The 17,948-nt window shown below is 38.3% G+C and overlaps 1 protein-coding gene across 3 annotated transcripts in view; it reads left to right on the forward strand.

Moving 5' to 3' along the window:
* Positions 1–17,948, forward strand: part of KCNIP4 (potassium voltage-gated channel interacting protein 4) — a 1,061,619-nt gene that overhangs the window by 440,184 nt on the left and 603,487 nt on the right. The gene's annotated exons all lie outside the window — the stretch shown is intronic.

A 17,948-nucleotide genomic window follows, 5' to 3' on the forward strand; every position in this document is an offset into this window, starting at 1 on the left:
CCTGGCTCTAGCCTTGTAAACTCACTGGCTTGTAGACTGGGGTATTAGGTAAACAATCTTTTGCCCAGATCTAGACTTGACTGAAGTAGGGAAAGGGGTATGTAGTAAATCCTTGTGAACCAGCACAGGTCCACAAACCACATTTCAAGTAGCACACGTCTAAAGGACACATCCCAAAAGGTGTCCTGTTACCCCAGTGATCAAACGTGTATGGGAAACATTGGGTATTTTATCGGCTTCATCCTCCCCCAGGAGATGCTTAAACTGCATTACCAGAGAGCCCTACGAAATCTTGCAGTAAATAAATTGGCTTACATTTGTTTAAATCGACATTTACAAATTTTTTCTTTCTTTCATTTATTCATGAATGCATTTATCATCTTTCATTAATCAAATGTTTGTTGAATGCTTATTTGCCCAGGAACATTCCAGGCACTGAGGATACAGACAAAAGGCCCTGTTCTCATGCACCTTGTGTCCCAGTGAAGGAGACTGACAGTAAACTAAATAACTAAAGAAGATTAGAGTAGTGGTAACTGCTAGAGTGACAAGTGATACAGGAACGTGGTCCAATAAGGGTGTGTTGCAATTAAATATGTTCTCAGTGAAAAGATGACATTTGGGTAAAAACCAAAGATGAGAAAGCAAACCATGCAGATGTGGGGTGGGAGGGAGAGTGACCAACCAGAGAGAGTAATACGTGCAAATGCCCTGAGGCAGGAGGATACCTGTAAATTTGAGTAAGAGCTAGGACAGAATGAGTGGAGAGAAGAGAGGTGAGAAAGAAAGTCAGAGGGGTAGGAATGGACCAGATGATATAAGGCCTTGTAGACTTTTGTAAGATTTTCACTTTTACTATGAGTGGTATTGGAAGCTGTTGGAGGGTTGGACCGAAGGACTGATATCATCTGACTTGTGTTTGCACAGGACCAGTCTGGCTCTTCTGTAGGGAAGAGATGAAGGGAACAAACCCTTAATCAGGAAGATTAACTGGAAAATTATTTCACTAATTCAAGCTTGAGGTGGACAAAGCTCAGAGTAAAGTGGAAGTAATGAGGTGGTGAAGGTGGTTGGATTCTGAATATGCTTTTAAGGTAGTTCTGGCAGAATTAGCTCACAGATTGGATATGGAGTGTGAAAGGAGACAAGAAAATAACGATACTACAGTGTTTGACCTCAGCAATTAAATGAATTCACCTGTTGCAAATGGAGGAAGACTGAAGAGGGAGGAGATGTGGGAGTGTGGCTATCAGGAACTCAGTTTTGAACTTGATTAGTTTGAGATGCCTAGTCGACATTTAGGTGGACATGCCAATTAGGCAATTGGACATATGAGTCTGGAGGGCAAGGGAGAGTCTCACGTGGAAATATACTTTGGTCAGTTGTCAGCATTTACATGATATCTACAGCCATGAGACTGGATAAGACCAGCAAGGGAGTGACTGTAGACAGAAAAGTCCAAGTCTAGTCCCTGGGGTATGGCCTCATTAAGAGCTTCTCGGGTGAGGAGAAAAACCAGATGAGACAGGAAATCAGATGGGGAGGAAATAGGAAAACTAATAAAGTTTGATGTCATGGAAACCAAATAAAGAATGTGTTTCTAGGAGGATGGAGTGTTCAACCCGATTAAATACTACTGATGGTCGGGTAAGCCTACGCCGGAGAAGCAGCTATGGAATTTTGCAAAGTGGACTTCATTGGTGACTTTAACAAGAGCCGTTTTAGTGAGTATGGAGGTTAAAGCCTGATTAAAGGGTGTTCAAAAGGGATCTGGAGTAAAGGAATTGAAGAGAGAGACCGAAGGGTAGGTTGAGGCAGTAGCTGGAGGGGAAATGAGAATAAGTGAGGTTTTGATGATGGTGATGGTGGTGGTGGTAGTGGTGGTGGTGGGGTGGTTATGAAAAGAGAATAACAGCATGTTTCTCTGTTGTTGAAAAAAGTGACGATGGAGGAGGAGAAAGAACAACGTCTTTGAGCAGGTGAGAGGAAATGGAGTCTTGCACAAGGGTGGAGGGACTCGTCTCACCTAGGAGCAGATTCAGAAATCAGGGAAGTATGTGAGCATAAATTAAGGTAAGAGAGTAGCTGTTGTGGTGAAAGCTAGGAGAATTTCTTTTCAGATGCTTCTATTTTCTCAAGAAGTTTTAAGCTGAGAATGAGAATGGGACAAGTTTAAGAAATCTGAGGTGAGAGACAACATGAACCAGTTGTCTAGGGGAGGAGGTGAGTGAATGAGAGTAATGTGGTCTGATGGCCAGACAGCACTGAGGGCTCTCTTAGTAGTGACCACGAATTGAATGTGAGATCTGTCAGCATAGCTATGTGATTTAAGCACACAAGACTTTTCCATGTAATGCTTCTTGTCAATCAGCTGCAACTCTTTGTGAAGTACACACTGTTCTAGGTTATAGGTGGAAGGTTTCAGGCAGGACATGAATATGGTCAAATTTACACAGTAAGATGGTCACCATGGCATCAGTATGTAGGATGGATTCATAGGGAGTAAGATAGAGGGCAAGAACTTATGTAATAGGCTGCTGAGACAGTCAAGCAAGAAGTGGTGATCATGAGTAGAGATTCTTTTATTTTTGTGCCTATATGTGGTTCAGAGAATGCCATATTGAGAAGGTATTCTCTTTTTCCATAGAGCAATGGAAACATCTCCGTCAGTCCTCTATATCAGATGGGTTTTGGCATTTGCGTTTGATTAACCTTTTTCAGGGACTGCCATATGCCAACTCTGCATACCCCAGCATCTTCCATCTGCCTTTACTCTCTACAAGAGGCAGGTCTACAGGAAAGAGGGATGCTGGCCAGGTAGTGTGATTTGATTTGCATGAATGAACTAGACTTCATTGCTACACTCCACTATTTTCTAGCGCCATCAGTCCCCAATACCAGAAGAACTTTCTTGTTAAGATTAAGCTATTTCTGATTGTTTTGGGGGGTTCTTTTTATGGAGGGAGAAGCTCAGAAGATGAGGTATTGAGATAGGAAATGATGGTGAAGGATTATCTGAAAAAATTGCTCACTGCAAATTGGGAGCTAGAGATTTGATTTTTCACCTCATTTTGGAAAAATTCTGAAAAACATAGCTGGCATGCTAAAAGGCATTAAACCTGGCAGGAAAGTAAAGAGAAAGGGCCAGCAAGCCGCCAACAAGGAATTAAAAGAGATCATGGAATATAGCCCAGAGCTCTGTCAGGCTGCGAGGGGCGGTCCAGGAGAAGCAGCAGCAGATAACAAATGATCATAAGCTGAGACTAATTCATTCAGTGGGAAATGAAGATGGAAGCAAATGAAGAAACCTAGACTCCACTAAATGAAAGATTTCTTTTATAAAGCAGACTTAGTAAAATGGAAGGAAGGTGTGGATGGGAAAGTTAGATGTAATAGGTATGATGGGTTTTCACACAACTGAAGAGAATATGTGGCAAGGGCTAAAAACATCACCAGATTCAGAATTTGACTCATTTGAAATGTTCTATCGGAGGAGAAGATGAGGGAAAAGCTCAGGACAGCCTCGATCCCCTGGGTGAGCACAAAGTATAATATGAAGACGTATCTCTTGAAGTTCTTAAACAAGACATCTTGAGCTCTTTGGGAATCTGCAAATTCATGGATAGCATCATAGTCTAAAATTCATCCTGTAAAATGAATGAAATATATCTTTGTAATGGAACATCTGCTTCAGCTATGTGGACATAATGAGGGCTACCCAGGAATAATCAAAGACCAGCAGACCTACGTGGAGCTGCAGAGGCTGAATCAGGCTGGCTGACCCCACAAATAAGCTTACTGAGCTTAGGAACTTCTCTTGGAAATTGATTCAAACATCGCCTAAGAGAGACTCAAAAATGAAAACAGCAGATGTAAAGTTTCCAAGACCAAGAGTCTACTGAACTCCTTTCTTCAAATTATTTGGATTTACAAAATGACCTTATAGAAAAAAATAAATCAACTTTTCTTTCAGCAAAGTCAACAAAGGAAACTCCATGATAGGAAAATCACCACTTTATATAATATTTAGCCATCTCAATCTTACCATAAGTTGTAAATAAATTTTTTAAATATTTATATATTTATTTTAGTGTGTTTTAGAAATTATGTAACAAATGCATCAAGTGTGTGATTTCATTTCAAGGCTTAATTTTGAAGAATGAGTTGCTTTAAAGAAATATAAAGGGGAAATTATGTAGGTGAGTCGTAGATGGAGATGATATAAAGTGAACCCAGTTGTATGATATGGTTGTACTTATTAGTAACACTTATTAGTGTAATTAATAATCACTTATTAGAGTGACACCATAACAAAAAAAAGTTACCTCAACATTAAAAAAATAATGTACCATCCTTCAAACTTGCATAGACTAAGAGGATATGTAAACAAATTCTGATGCAACTGCAAAGATGTAGTTTGTCCGACTGGAAAGAAAAAAGATTTTAGGGGCAGATGGATCTAGATTCAAATGTTGGCTCTGCCCATTTTTTGCTGAATGTGTTTAGGGAAACAATTTAATGTCCTTATGACTAAGTTTCTTTATTTGAGGGTAATATCATATGAAGTCCTTAGCAAATGCTTTTCCTAGAGAAGGCATTGAAGAGATCCTATCATTATTATTGCAGATATAAAAACAAGGTCAGTTTTCTTCTCTGTCTTATTCAACAGATAATGAGGCACTGAAAAACTCTGATGGATTGATATGATAGAAAGAAGATAAGATGTAGAATCAAAAGATTTGGTTTAATTTGGATTATCAAAATTTTTCACTCATTAAATGTGCAATTATCCAATTCATTTGTTTTCTCTGAACCCGATGTGGAAGATCCTAACTGGGAAGCATACACAATTACAACTATAGTAATATGTAAATACATACAAACAATGGCTATAAGACTATCACATACATATGACCATATGGAGAAAAAGGGGCAGAGAGCTTGAGAGAAAGGGAGGATGAGAGGAAAAGAAAGAAAGGATATTGTGGAAAGATAGTTGGCTTAGAACCAGAAAATCTTGATTCAATTCCTAGCCTTTGAAACTGATGAAAGCTTCAGTTTTCTTATTTGTAAAATGGATGCAATAGAACCTCCATCAATGGGTTCTTTGATAAAGCTATCTACTTATCATCTATCTATCTATCATCCATCTGTCAATTAGTTGCATAGAGTAAGTGCTCAATGAATGTCAGTCACATTTGAGTTGTTTTCTATCTCAACCAGGCTCTCTGCTGTGAACTAGTGAGGCTCAGCTGATTTTAGTGGATTGTGGCTTCCTAGTGCATTTGGAAGCAAAGGAAAGGGGAGTTTACAGTGTGAGCAGAGACACTTTCTGGGAGATTGTAATACTCACCCTTTGGGGTCATTGTCTGGATCTCGTCTTCTCTAGGCACTGGTCTCTACTTCATAGGAGTGGGCCCTCACAGCTGAGGTGGCATGGGGCACAATTTGTTCCTTGCCTGTAGCTGATTAGATCAGGAGTAGACACATCTGCCCAGGCCACTCCACTTTGGAGAAGGACAAAGAAAAAGAGCATTGAATTGGACTCACATTAATTGCTAGACAGAAAGCCTACTGCAAGGTCTCTGTGAGGGTGACCAGCTATCCCTGTTTGCCTGAAACTGAGGGAATTCCCTAGAACTTGGGACTCTCAGTGCTAAAACTGGGACACTCCTGGATAAACTAGGGTGTGTGCTCACCCTACAAGCTGCCCTGGTCACGGCCCTACTCAAAGACTGATTGTTCAACTCTCCCTTGGATTCCTACCCCTGTGTCCTTCCAAAAAACTGCATTTTTAAGTTTAAACTACCTAGAATTGAACCAAAAGAATCTTTAAAAAAAATGCTATGTGAAAAAAATGCTGAAGGAACAGGGAAAAGAAGAGAACATCAATATAAAATAGAAACTGTTAACTCAAGCCATCAACCTTGAACAAAATTCTTTATTGCCCCTAATATTTGTGTTAGAAAACCACTGCTTAGTTGAACTTGCAAAAAGGATGCCTTTTCTAATGCTCCTTAATATTTGGTGAATTATGTTAGTGAATTGAGAAGGATTATCTATACTCTGTTTGGAAAATTGACTCATTACCTCTGTTACAGAAAGGGATGAGGGTGTCTTAGCATCAGCAGCATTTTACCCTGAAGTCATGATGATGAATCAGGAATTCGATCAGGCTGTGTCTCCAGTGAATTGCATTGTCAAATAATGTTAATAGAACCAACTGAAGCTTCTCTCACAGCCTTCTCAAGCTTTCATGTGCCTTAGAATCTCTTCGAGAACGAGTTAAACATTTAGTCTCTTGGGCCTCCTCCCCAGATTCTGAGGCTGGGCCCCTGAATCTTCTGTTGATAAAATACCCTAGTCCCTTGCTTCTCAAAGTGATCTGGTCCAGCAGCAGTAGCCCCACCAGGGAGCCAGTGAGAAAAGTAACATCTCAGGCCCCATCCTAGACCTAGTAAATAGCATAATGTTTAAGGTGTGCTGCCCTAGTAGATTCTGAGGCAGTGGTCTAAGGACCACGTGTTGAGAAAATGTATTCTAGTATCTTCCGGGCCAACAATAATGACAACAACAATAGTTAATGTTTTGAGGGCTTACTATGTCCCAGGCATTATTCTAATACATTAACTCAGTTAATCCTCCTAACAACCATAAGAGGTTGTTGTTTTAAGATGAGGATATGGAATCTTCACAAAAAGAAAGTTCCCAAGTTCACCAGCAGGTGAGTGATAGGACCTTGCTTCAAAGATAGAATGTTTACCAGCTGAGGGGAGATGGGCTGACCTTCAACCAGTACTTTAGGGAAGACATTCCTCATGACCTGAAAGTCAAAAGCTGTAAGGCATCGTTTATTGTGTTGCTGATAATGAATGCCAACCATGCTTTCTGGGTATTCTGTGAGGCCTCAGCCCGCTCACCTGTGATGTGTAGATGACATACCTCACCTCATGGCTCTGTGTGAGGCTTGAATGAGCCGCCTGAGGCAAAGGGCAGGGTGGAGGGCAGGACTGGCATGAACAAGGGGCTCAAGGAAGTTTCACAATGTGGAAAGAGTGAGGGCTTTGGAGGTAGGAGAAGTCTGGGTGGGACTCTCAGCTCTGCTAATCATTTGGTCCTCTGCAAAGACATCACCAAATTGTGCCTCAGTTTCCTCACCTATAAAAAGGAGTTAATAAAGCCCGTCTTTTTAGGATTGCTGGAGGAATTAAGTGAGATCATTTTCACTAGGTATCGAACCATCTACTATTCCATATATGGGATTAAATAAATGGTTATTACTTATATTTTCCTATAATAATCATTTTTACCCTGAATTTTAAGCCATTGTCCTCTTCCCGATAATTATGAAGCCTCAACACTGGAAGGGATCTTAGTTGTAAATCTTTCTCCCACTTGTCTCCTCCGCAGGCCTGCATGTTCTCTAGCACAGCTGACTCACACACTACTATGAAACGAGCCTCTGCTTCCTAAAACAAGAGGCCCTTCTTTTTGAGTCTGCAGTTCTAAAATGACTGCCACAAGGCAGTAGACAATAATTTATAGATGTCTAAAAGTTTCTATGAGTAGCCCCAGGTGTCTCATCTAGGAAAATGATTTTTCCTCTAGAATAAGCACATACCCAGTGAAATAGGTTTATTAGCATTAATTAAAATAACGAAAATATGCATTCCCTTTGTTGAGGAATACAGCCCCTCTTCACACTAGGAAATTTCATGGTGTTAACAATTTCCAAAGGCTTTGCAAAAAGGATATTTTTTTTTCAGAGATAGAAGAAGTTTTGGCTTTCTTCCCATGCTCTGATGACTCCGAAGAAACATAATTGCACATGCAGGACAAATAATAGTCCTAATAATGACAATGATAATGTTAATTGAAGCAGCTGTCGTCATGGTAGCAACTACAATAATGGTAACTGATATTTATTCTGTGCTTGTTTTGTGCTAGGTGTTGTTTTGAGCAATTTATTGCTTCAGGTATTTTTCAAAACCATGCTGTGAGGGAGATATTATTATCATCCCTATTCAGGTTAAGTCACCCAAGACCATGTAGTTGTTAATGTGGAAGCCAGGATGGGAACCCAGACAGTGTGATGAAGAGCCCAAATACCCAACCACAGAGCAGTGCCAATTTAGGTAAGAAAGATTCATCCCATTCCAGAAATTTCAACCCTTTGCTCTCCAGGATTCTTTTCTTCTGGTAGCTTTTGGTTTCCTTCTCTCTCTTCTACATAGGCTGGATCTTGGATGTAAAGACTCTTAGCTGCATACTAGAGAATTTAAAATATAGAATTTTCAATGCAGTGGCGTTTTGTAGAATTCTGCCTTTTTATTTTCTTCTTTTACAATGTTAAATTTTGAAATTCTCTGTCTAACATTTGCAATGGTCACATATTCTCTCAATGCCTAAATCTCTGGTGGTTTAGACCAAGTAGTTAGGGAGGAAAATTCTCCTTGCTAGCTTCCAAAAGGTTAGAGACAGGAGAATCTTTTATTTATTTATTTATTTTTTTGTATTTAGCTGTCAACATATTAAACTCTTATTTCAGTTAGTTGAGTTTCTGTAAGGAGTGATTATCTTTTCTTTTAAGTGAGTAAGGATCCTCAACCATCTTGAGTGTTCAGATGTTCAGATGCCCTAAGAATTGCTCTCTTACAGTTTCCTTTTCCTTCAGTCTTCACTTTGGGCCTGAAAATGGACTTGAACCTGTTGTTGCCAGCAAAGATGTTTTTACAATATTTTCTCACATGTCCTTTTGTGAAAATTACTGAGGGCACCTTCAGATGGTTTTGATTACTGTTACCACACCACTGGTATATTTGTTAACACTTATGAATGTGCAATGTGACTTCATTAAGGAATCTTTCATTTGTCATTGTGTGGAAAAAATAATCATTTTTGAGTTCTCTTCCCTGCTACAAAGACAACAGTAACCACTAACTTCTGTGTAGCATGCTATAACTTAAAGGGCATTCGCATGCTGTTGATTCTTTAAGCCACCTTGCAAAATAGGGGTTATTATTGTTTCTATTTTATTAATAAGGAAAATCAGGAACCAAGAGGTTAAGTGACATATGTCAATGATAGAACCATGATTGAAAACCATTTTTATGACTCTAATATCTTTCAGTACCCCATAGAGTTAGATTGACTTGCATTAGAATATTTTCTGGGATATTATGCCACTGTGGATGTTTGAGTCTCTGACCATATTTTACAAATGGCATAAATCACTGTTTCTTACCACTGACATTTCACCTTATGCTACTGTTATTCTCAGCCACAAAATGCCAGATGGGAAAGCGATCTTGTTACTCATTACTCAGGAACAGCGATGACTATGGAAAAACTAGATTCAGATTACAAAGAACCACTTGCTGTTACCACAGGTCTAAGAAAATTCTCCCTTTGCCTGTGGTTGCACATTGAATTTCCCTTATCCAAGAAGTTTTTGAATATTCTTTTCAATGTGTGAAACGCCTCTTTTATGCCATTTACATTCATCATTATGTCATTTTTGCTCTGTGTTTAAAACTACCCATTTATCCTCATATTTTGAAGCAGAATATCTAAAGTTTAACACCCGGAATTCTCACTTTTGCAAATTCCAGATTATTTTGTGATTTTGAAATAACCGTAAATAGTGATTGGCACATGGCAGAATCTCAATAAAATATCTTCGTGAAAAATAATTTATATTTGTAAAGCAATTAAAAATTTTAAATTATCAGGCCAGCCTGGTGGCATAGTGGTTAGGTTTGCATGCTCCACATTGGTGGCCCAGGGTGTGCGGTTTCAGATCCCAGGCGCAGACCTAGCACCACTCACTGAGCCATGCTGTGGCAGCATCCCACATAAAGTAGAGGAAGATTGGCACAGATATTATCTCAGTGTAAATCTTCCTCAAGTAAAGGGAGGAAGATTGGCAATAGATGTTAGCACAGGGCCAATCTTCCTCACACACACACAAAAACACTTAAAAAGAATTTCAAAGTATCTTCACATGCTTTTATTTGGTCCTTATAATACTCCTATAAGTAGGCAAGGGAAATATTATTATTAAACTCATTTTATAGATGATAAATGGAAGCACAGATATGGAAAGTGACTTATCCAAATCCATTGAACTATCGGTCTTCAGATTGGGAAGATTAAATAGAAACTGATTTAGAGGAAAAATCAAGAAATTGGCAGTGGTCTTGTTAAGTTGTAGGTGCCTATTTGATATCTAAGAGGAGTTTGATATGAATCCTGAGATTTCCAGGACATGGAGATGGAATTGGGAGTTGTTACCATATTGACAACATTTAAAGCCTGGCTGAGGTCATCAAGAGGATAAGTAAAGAGAGAAAAAGAATGAGACATGAACTGAACTCTGAGGCACTCCAACATTCAGGAGAGGGAAAATGACAAAGAACAGCTAAGAATAAAAGGAGCTATCAGTAAGAATGGAAGAAATTAGATAACTGTTTCCTGAAAGATAAGACAACAATTTATGAGGAAAGGGCGGTATCAACTGGGTCACATGTTCCTGATATGTCAACTAAGATAAGGACAGAAAATTACCTCTTATATTTAGCAATGTAGCAATCATTACTGACCTTGCTAAGAGGAGTTTTGGACTGGAATAAATTCAAGAGATTAGGGAGGAGAGAAATTGGACACAGCAAATATAAACAACTCTATTGTAAAACAAAGGGTGGAGAGTAACTGTCCTCACTCTTTCCTTGAAGCATAACTGATTTTTATGCCCTCAGTGGATAAAATCAATCAGTGCTTTTGGGATCAGTTGGTTCCTCATGAACCACAAGTCCTAGGAAGGGAGAGTTACAAAGGACCTCACACTTCCCTCCTCCGATCTCTGCAAGCCCTGGAGAACAGGGTGTCCATCGCAGCCTCTGACTTAATTTATAAGTTATAATCTCTCATTGGCAAGGTCTGGAGTTAAAGACAATATTATTGAGAACAATTTCCTCATCTCAGCAAATAATGCAAAAAAAAAAAAGGGGGGGGCTAAAGTTAAAAACAAATAAAAAATAAAATACAAAAGTAAAACAAGGTGATAAGCAATAGAAAGTAGGACCAGTCAGGAGTATTGTAGGGGAGGAAGACATGTCCTCTACCCACTCTGGGTCTTTCTGGCTGGACAACGAATTCAATTCACATGAGGCAGGATAGAAGGAGAAAATTAAACAAAAGCTTTATAACATGTATACATGGGAGAGGCTCAGGAAAACTGAGCAACTCTCCAAAATGGCAGAGGTTCTCATCTTAAACACCCTCCTCAGCTAAAGGCAAAGGAGGATGTTGGGGGTGGGGGGAGTCGTTTATGAGAGATTACCAGAAAAGCACAGTAAACAAGAGTAAGGTTATTATGTAGAGTTAAGTCCTTGCCTTCTGCATTGTTAAGAGTTTCTGGAGGTGAGGTCATCCCCTCCTTCTTCCTGGTACAGAGAGGGAGATACCTTTACAGATGGAGATTTCCTTTAAACATGTAAATGTCTCTAACAAAGGGTGGGTAAATTCTACTTTTAAGAGTTTCTCTCATGTCTGCAGTTTTTAAAAGTAACCAGCCCAAAATAATCCTCGTGCCAAAGAGACCTATCTTGGGGTGGCCAATTCCGGTCCCCCACTGTATCTTACCTTTTTCAGTAGATATTTGCAGGTACTTCTTAAATGAAGAATGAAGTAAAATTTTGTAATACAAAGCAGTGCTTGAGGTCTTGGGAAAAAATATTTTATATCTGTTGATTTATTTTGTATTTTTCCAATATTACATAAATTGCTAAACGTCCTAAGAATTAAGGTCTTTGTTTTGATTTGTTTTGCTTCATTTCAGGAGATCGTGCAATTGAGTTATGCCACTGACACCAAATAGCTCAAACCCTATCATTTCATTTGGCTCAATTTTCACAGTATAGAAATGATTCTGATATTTATTCAAGTTGAATAGAGATGTATGATCCCATCAAGTTAATTATTAACAAAAAAAGAGAAAATGTGATATTGTTTAAATAGCAGATGTGTTAATACAGAGTAATTATGTTGACTGAAAATGAGCAGTTCCATCAGGCAGACGCCCAATTTTTCCCCTACCAATGTCAACACTGAATGTCTTTTAATACACCGGAAAATTACTAGGCAGATTTGAAATAACAAAGCAATCACAGCAGACTTTGTTTAAAATTCCTCTAGAGACTAAGACAAATAAAATGATTACAGTGATTTGAATAGTTGGAATTTTATAGCCATTCACTTAGAAAAACAATCTCCCAATTAGTTGACAATTGATAGCTGCTGATATTTCCTGAAATGGTTTCTGCATTAAGAGTATTGATCTGTGCTTCTCCTCAGTAGGTTACCTGAGCAAAGGTTATTCTCATTATAGTGAACACATATAAAGGCTGTACTTACAAATATACATATTTTACTATTTCAAATTTATAGTCTAAATGTATTCCCTATATATAAGCTTGTATTGCTTGTACTGTTAACACTATTGCAAAACATTATGCTGGAGATTAGTGAATTTGAAAGCTTTATTTTCTTCTACTCTAGTTATCCTGACTAGGGCTGTGAATTTAATGATTTCATTTTCCTTTGTAATTCAGGCAAAGAATGAACAAGTTCACTGGATTTTTCAACTTAAGTCTTTGAGAAGCCTGATTACGGATTGTGATTTTCTAAGGTTAGGCATCTTAGAAGTATTTGCAGGTATTTGTTTATAAAGCAAAATGGATAGACTTTGAAATGAATATGCTGCCACCAAGTATATTAGATATGTGCTTCCTCTGTAACAGAAAACAAACTAACAGTGCCTTAAACAAGTAGAGCTTGAGTTTCTTACATACCAAGAAGTTTGGAAGTAATTACTTATTTCAGATTTGTGGCTCAACCACGTTAGAACCATGTTTTGGTCTCTCTTATGAACATCTTTCACTCATGTTCAAAAGATGGCTACTTCAATTCCAGGCATAACATCCATATTGGAGGCAAGAAGAAGGGAGAGGGGATTACTACTATAGATATCCAGGATTGATATTTAATGGGATATACATGAACATGGCCTTGAAATAGTCAACTTACACTCCCACAAGATACAAGAGGAACTGAGAGGTCAGGTCAGGATGCATACCTCTTTCTTATTGGCTCCTTTCTCTACTTTTTGATCATTTCTAGTTTTTGTTAACTTAACATGGCTGTATCCCTGGAATTCTCCTAAAACCACGTTTTTTTTTTTTAAAGCAATGTTCTCTAAGTTATAGCCTCAAATGCATATTTAAATTAGCATAAACCTGTGAACATCTATAATTAATAAAAAGACTATGTAAATGAACTTCAGTTTGAATTCATTTTATTTACACGTCCCCATTAGTTAAATACCTACTTTCTGATATTTCATTAATGGTTTGAGATTACCTTTCTCGTTTTTTCATGTAACCATCTAGGTCCTTTATGAAAATCTCCTCTGATTTTTTTCAGTATACAACATTGGTAACTCAATTGTACATTGGTCAGCTCACTCACATTTATAACAACTAGCCATTCTAGGAAAAAGCCCTAAAAAAAGACATATTGGAGTCATATTTTCCTATGTAAAAAAACATTATTATAGTAATATGTATTTCTTATTCTAAACATTTTATAGAAATGACAAAAATTCTCTATCTTGAGTTCAGTTTAAGAAAGATCATATATCTCTGTACAACATATTACATGAAGCTGTCTAACTTTGTATACATTTATTAAGCAGCAGCAAATTGCATAAAATTGCATTCAGAATCCTCAGAGAACTTTAGCTGTAGAAAAGAAATATTGCCTGCACCAACACCAAGTGGCCTATCACGTCTCCTTCCGGGGCCTGTTTGAACTTTGAGGTGTGTGGAACTTGCTCTTGGCAGGTCAGCGTCCATCTAAACAGGTGTGTAAGATTGAGAGACTTTACCTCTAGGTGAATACATGCTTTAAAAATATCTGCAAGGAGCACTGTCTAATAATTCCAAGAGCAGAATGTTTCATCGTTGTAATAAGGCTCAGGAAATTCATTGCTGGAGAATTGACTTAACAAGTATGAACTAAAAGAACGAGAGCATAAAAATTGAATCAGAACTCTCTTTCAGACCAATAACCAACGAACCACACACACACACAAAACCATCTGTAGAATAAATAGACGTAAAAGCTTGAGTTCTATTGACTTCATGTTGACTAAACACTTTAGCCACAGCGGCTTTAATTCAAAGAAGATTAAAAGTAATGATAGCCTTGGGGGCCAGGGCTGGCCTGGTGGTATAGTGGTTAAGTTTGCATGCTCTGCTTTGGTGGCCCAGGTTTGTGGCTTTGGACCATGGCACAGACGTACACATCGCTCATCAAGCCATGCTGTGGTGGCATCCCACATACGAAATAGAGGAAGCCTGGCATAGATGTTAGCTCAGTGATGATCTTCCTCACCAAAAAAGAAAAAGAAGCAAAAAACGAAACAAAAAGTAACGAATCCTTTATCAACCCTTTTTGTTACAAAGGAGTTAGGGTTTCTTTACTATATCTTGCTTAGCAACCCTATCACTGAATGTTGAGTTAAGCCACTTTGGAAAATCCATAGTACTTTATCTATATAGTTCCACTTACCCTCTTTGAAAACTGAAAACCATTCTAACATGTGGAAGGAAGTTAGGTTAATGGAAACTGGGGCATCCAGAATTATTAGGCCCAAGGCAGTAGATTTAAAATGATGTTCCCCCAAATCCTAAAGATTTAGCAAAACTGCCTCCCGGACCTAGGGGAAGAGATTGGGACACCTCGAGGAGGAGCAGCTGCCTGGTGAGTTCAAGGCTCCAGGGTTCTTGCTTTGTAAATCCCTGGAGATATCTCAGAACTGGTTTTTGTTTGTTATATAACTTGGCTTCTGTAAAAGATTCTGTTTGAAGAAAGTTTGTCTTGTTTTAGAATTTTTGTGTTATTGTTGAAAACCGTTGTGCCAAGAGAATAGGGATACATGAAAAAAATTTTAAAGAAAGAAGACGAAAAAGGCCTGAGAAATGGGTAAGACATAGTGAAACAACTTGTTAACCCATGCTGTATTTTGCAACACAACAGGACAAACTCCCAAACGGGAAATTCAATCCAGCAAGTAATGACTGAGCATTCCCATGGCCTAGCACTCTGGTGCATTCAGGGGATGAGACAAAGGCAATGACTTGTTGGGGGGATATGGCTCAGGTAGGAAGAACAGTACACTTAAATCAAAAATTTGGTTCCCTGTCCTGACTCCACCTGAAGGACTGAAGGCCACAGTCACTTGTCCTCTTAGAGCTTTGATTTGTCAGTTTGTAAAATGGGACCACAGATTTTGTGAAACACCTGCTGTGTGTCGGGTACTGAGGATCCCAACATCAATGTGATCTCTGCCTTGCCTGAAAGAACTCACAGCGGAGTGGGGGTCATCTGAATAGTAAATCAGCTAACATTTATCAGGCTATTGTTCTGGGCCAAGCAATGTTCCAAGCACTTTTACAGGAATTATTTTGTAAATCTTCATGGCAGTCCCACTAGGTACAAAATATATTTATTCCCATTTCATAGGTATGGAGATGAGGCATAGATCAGATAAATAACTTGCCCATAGTCCCATAACTGGAAAGTGCAGACATGTCTCTGAGTTTAGTTCTCAGAATTCTAAACAATTTCATTGTATTGCCATCCCTGAATCAAGAAGATATGGTGGGAAGGAAATATGTAGTGGTTTTGTGAAAGTGTTTTGGAAACAATGGTGTTCTGTGTAAGTGTTAGTTATTGTTAAAACAAGGAAAGATAAATAAATTAAAGGTTAGATAAATCACAATTGGAAATGTCCAAGAAAAAAAAAGTAAAGATGTAAGTAAAATACAGAGGTGTTAAGGGGAACTACCTCAGGTTTTTAGAATATAAGTAACAATTTATAGAGAATTCTTGTGCCTTCATTCAGAGTCCTTTCTGGATTAAATGTTAATAAGAAGGAAAGTAAGGACCAGATATTTCCCAGGCTTTGACTATGTATATCTCATCCTCAGCAGCCAGCAGGACAATCCAAATGTAGATATAAATGATTCTGTGACACTGAGTTCGTCTACTCCAGGGAAGAATTTGGATTGGGAATCAGGAATGAAACAATGAATACGCTTTGAGCTAGAGGGTGAACATTTTAAGTGGAGTAATATACCTTCCAATTGGTTTCACTTGTGTTCCAGAAATAAGCCACTTCAGCATTGTCAAGATATAATAGTTAGGACATGCTCTGGGGGTATGTCTTTCCCTTCTCTGCCTGAGACTGGATTGTCTCCTGCTATTGTGTCTAAAGTCTGTTCTATTCAAAGCCTATTTGCAGAAACGGCATTTGTAAATAAAAGCAGATTAGAGTAACTTAAAGGTCAATGGCAAATCTGAAATATAACCAGTGTTAAGCACCGCATCTAGCAGAAGACATTCTTAATGACAAGGTGCTTGCAAACATCTGAGGTTAGGAATCGGTTTTAATTCAGCTAGTGGGAGAGAAAAAAAAAGCTTATCTGTATTTGTGATTTCAGGATAGCTCCTAGTTTCTAGAAAATGTGCCTGTTATTAAGGGCATGAAAACAGATATTTTAGAAATTTGCTATCCAGTGTCACTCCTCAATTAACTTCTATTCATTCAGGCAGCAAGAATTGGTGTTCGGCCCATTAAAAATAAGAGGCTTTCTTTTCTATTCCCTTTGCTGTTATTGATATTGTTAATCATTTTAATTAGTGGCTTCCCATGATTCCAATCAAGCCCAATTAGACTCAAACCAGATAAACAATGAAGAGGTGAAAACAGCAGCTCAAAACATGGATTAATCTTGCTAGTACAAAGTGAAAAGAGCTGCATTTTAAAGTGCTTCTATTCACCTTTAAAGAATGACATTTCCTGGTCACACTGACTGTAACAGCATCTGGTTGCTTGTGTGAAATGGAATCCATAGTCATATCTTTCAAAGACTTTCACCCTCTCTGCCCCTCGTACACGTATTTGCTTGCCCACATGTTCTCCATCATGCCCAGGTTTACATTTTTCCTCACCAGTTTCCAAAACACTTTAAATTTCTTGCATTTTCTCTTTCCTCCTTCTCTTCTTATGTGCATGTTTCCCTGACTTTCTCTGCCCTTAGAAATGTCCATTCTTCTTTAGAGAATAGCATTTCCCATTCTCAGTGATGTTATAGAAGTTCAGTGCATATATTTTCAGGCAACCACAATGTATCTGTACCGGATGCAGTGCTAAATTATTTTGTAAGACACTTTTTATTTGATTCCCTCAACAGCTCTATGAGGCAGTTACTTCTCTTAGGCCCATTTTACACGTGAGAAAGCTGAGGTTTCAAGAATGTGAGTAACTTTATCAAGCTAGATCCAATTAGAGTCAAGATTTGAACTCATTCTATATAGCCCCAGAGCCTAAGCACTGAACTCTTCTGGTCAGATTTTTGCTGAACTTTTACTTAGGAATAGAATCAAGGCAGTCTCCCAGTAGGAAGATGTGCAAACACTGAAACTGAACCTTCGCTGTTAAGTTTTCACAGAAAGGCTGCAATGAATAATAATACCTTTCTATGAGATTTGCATCCCCTTTTCCATCACATTCTCACTTCTCTAACCATACTTGCTTAGTGACATGGTATATTATCTTTTAGGTGAGCCAAGAAATTTTGTCAGTATTCCTAGATCTACAGAGTAGACCTCATCCCTTTCAAACTATTCAATTGTAACATGGGCGTTTATCTTATTAACTTAAAACTTCCCGATCTCTCCATTTTAAATATATGACATGGAAGAGCCTAAAAAGCAACAACTGAGTTTGAATCCTGGCTCTAGCATTTACTGTCTGGGAAATCTTGAGCAGGCCACTTACCTTTTTTGAGCTTAGGGTGTGGAATATAGACAATAATAAAGAA

Source organism: Equus asinus, chromosome 3 (assembly GCF_041296235.1).
Source record: "Equus asinus isolate D_3611 breed Donkey chromosome 3, EquAss-T2T_v2, whole genome shotgun sequence".
Classification (NCBI taxonomy): Eukaryota; Metazoa; Chordata; class Mammalia; order Perissodactyla; family Equidae; genus Equus; species Equus asinus.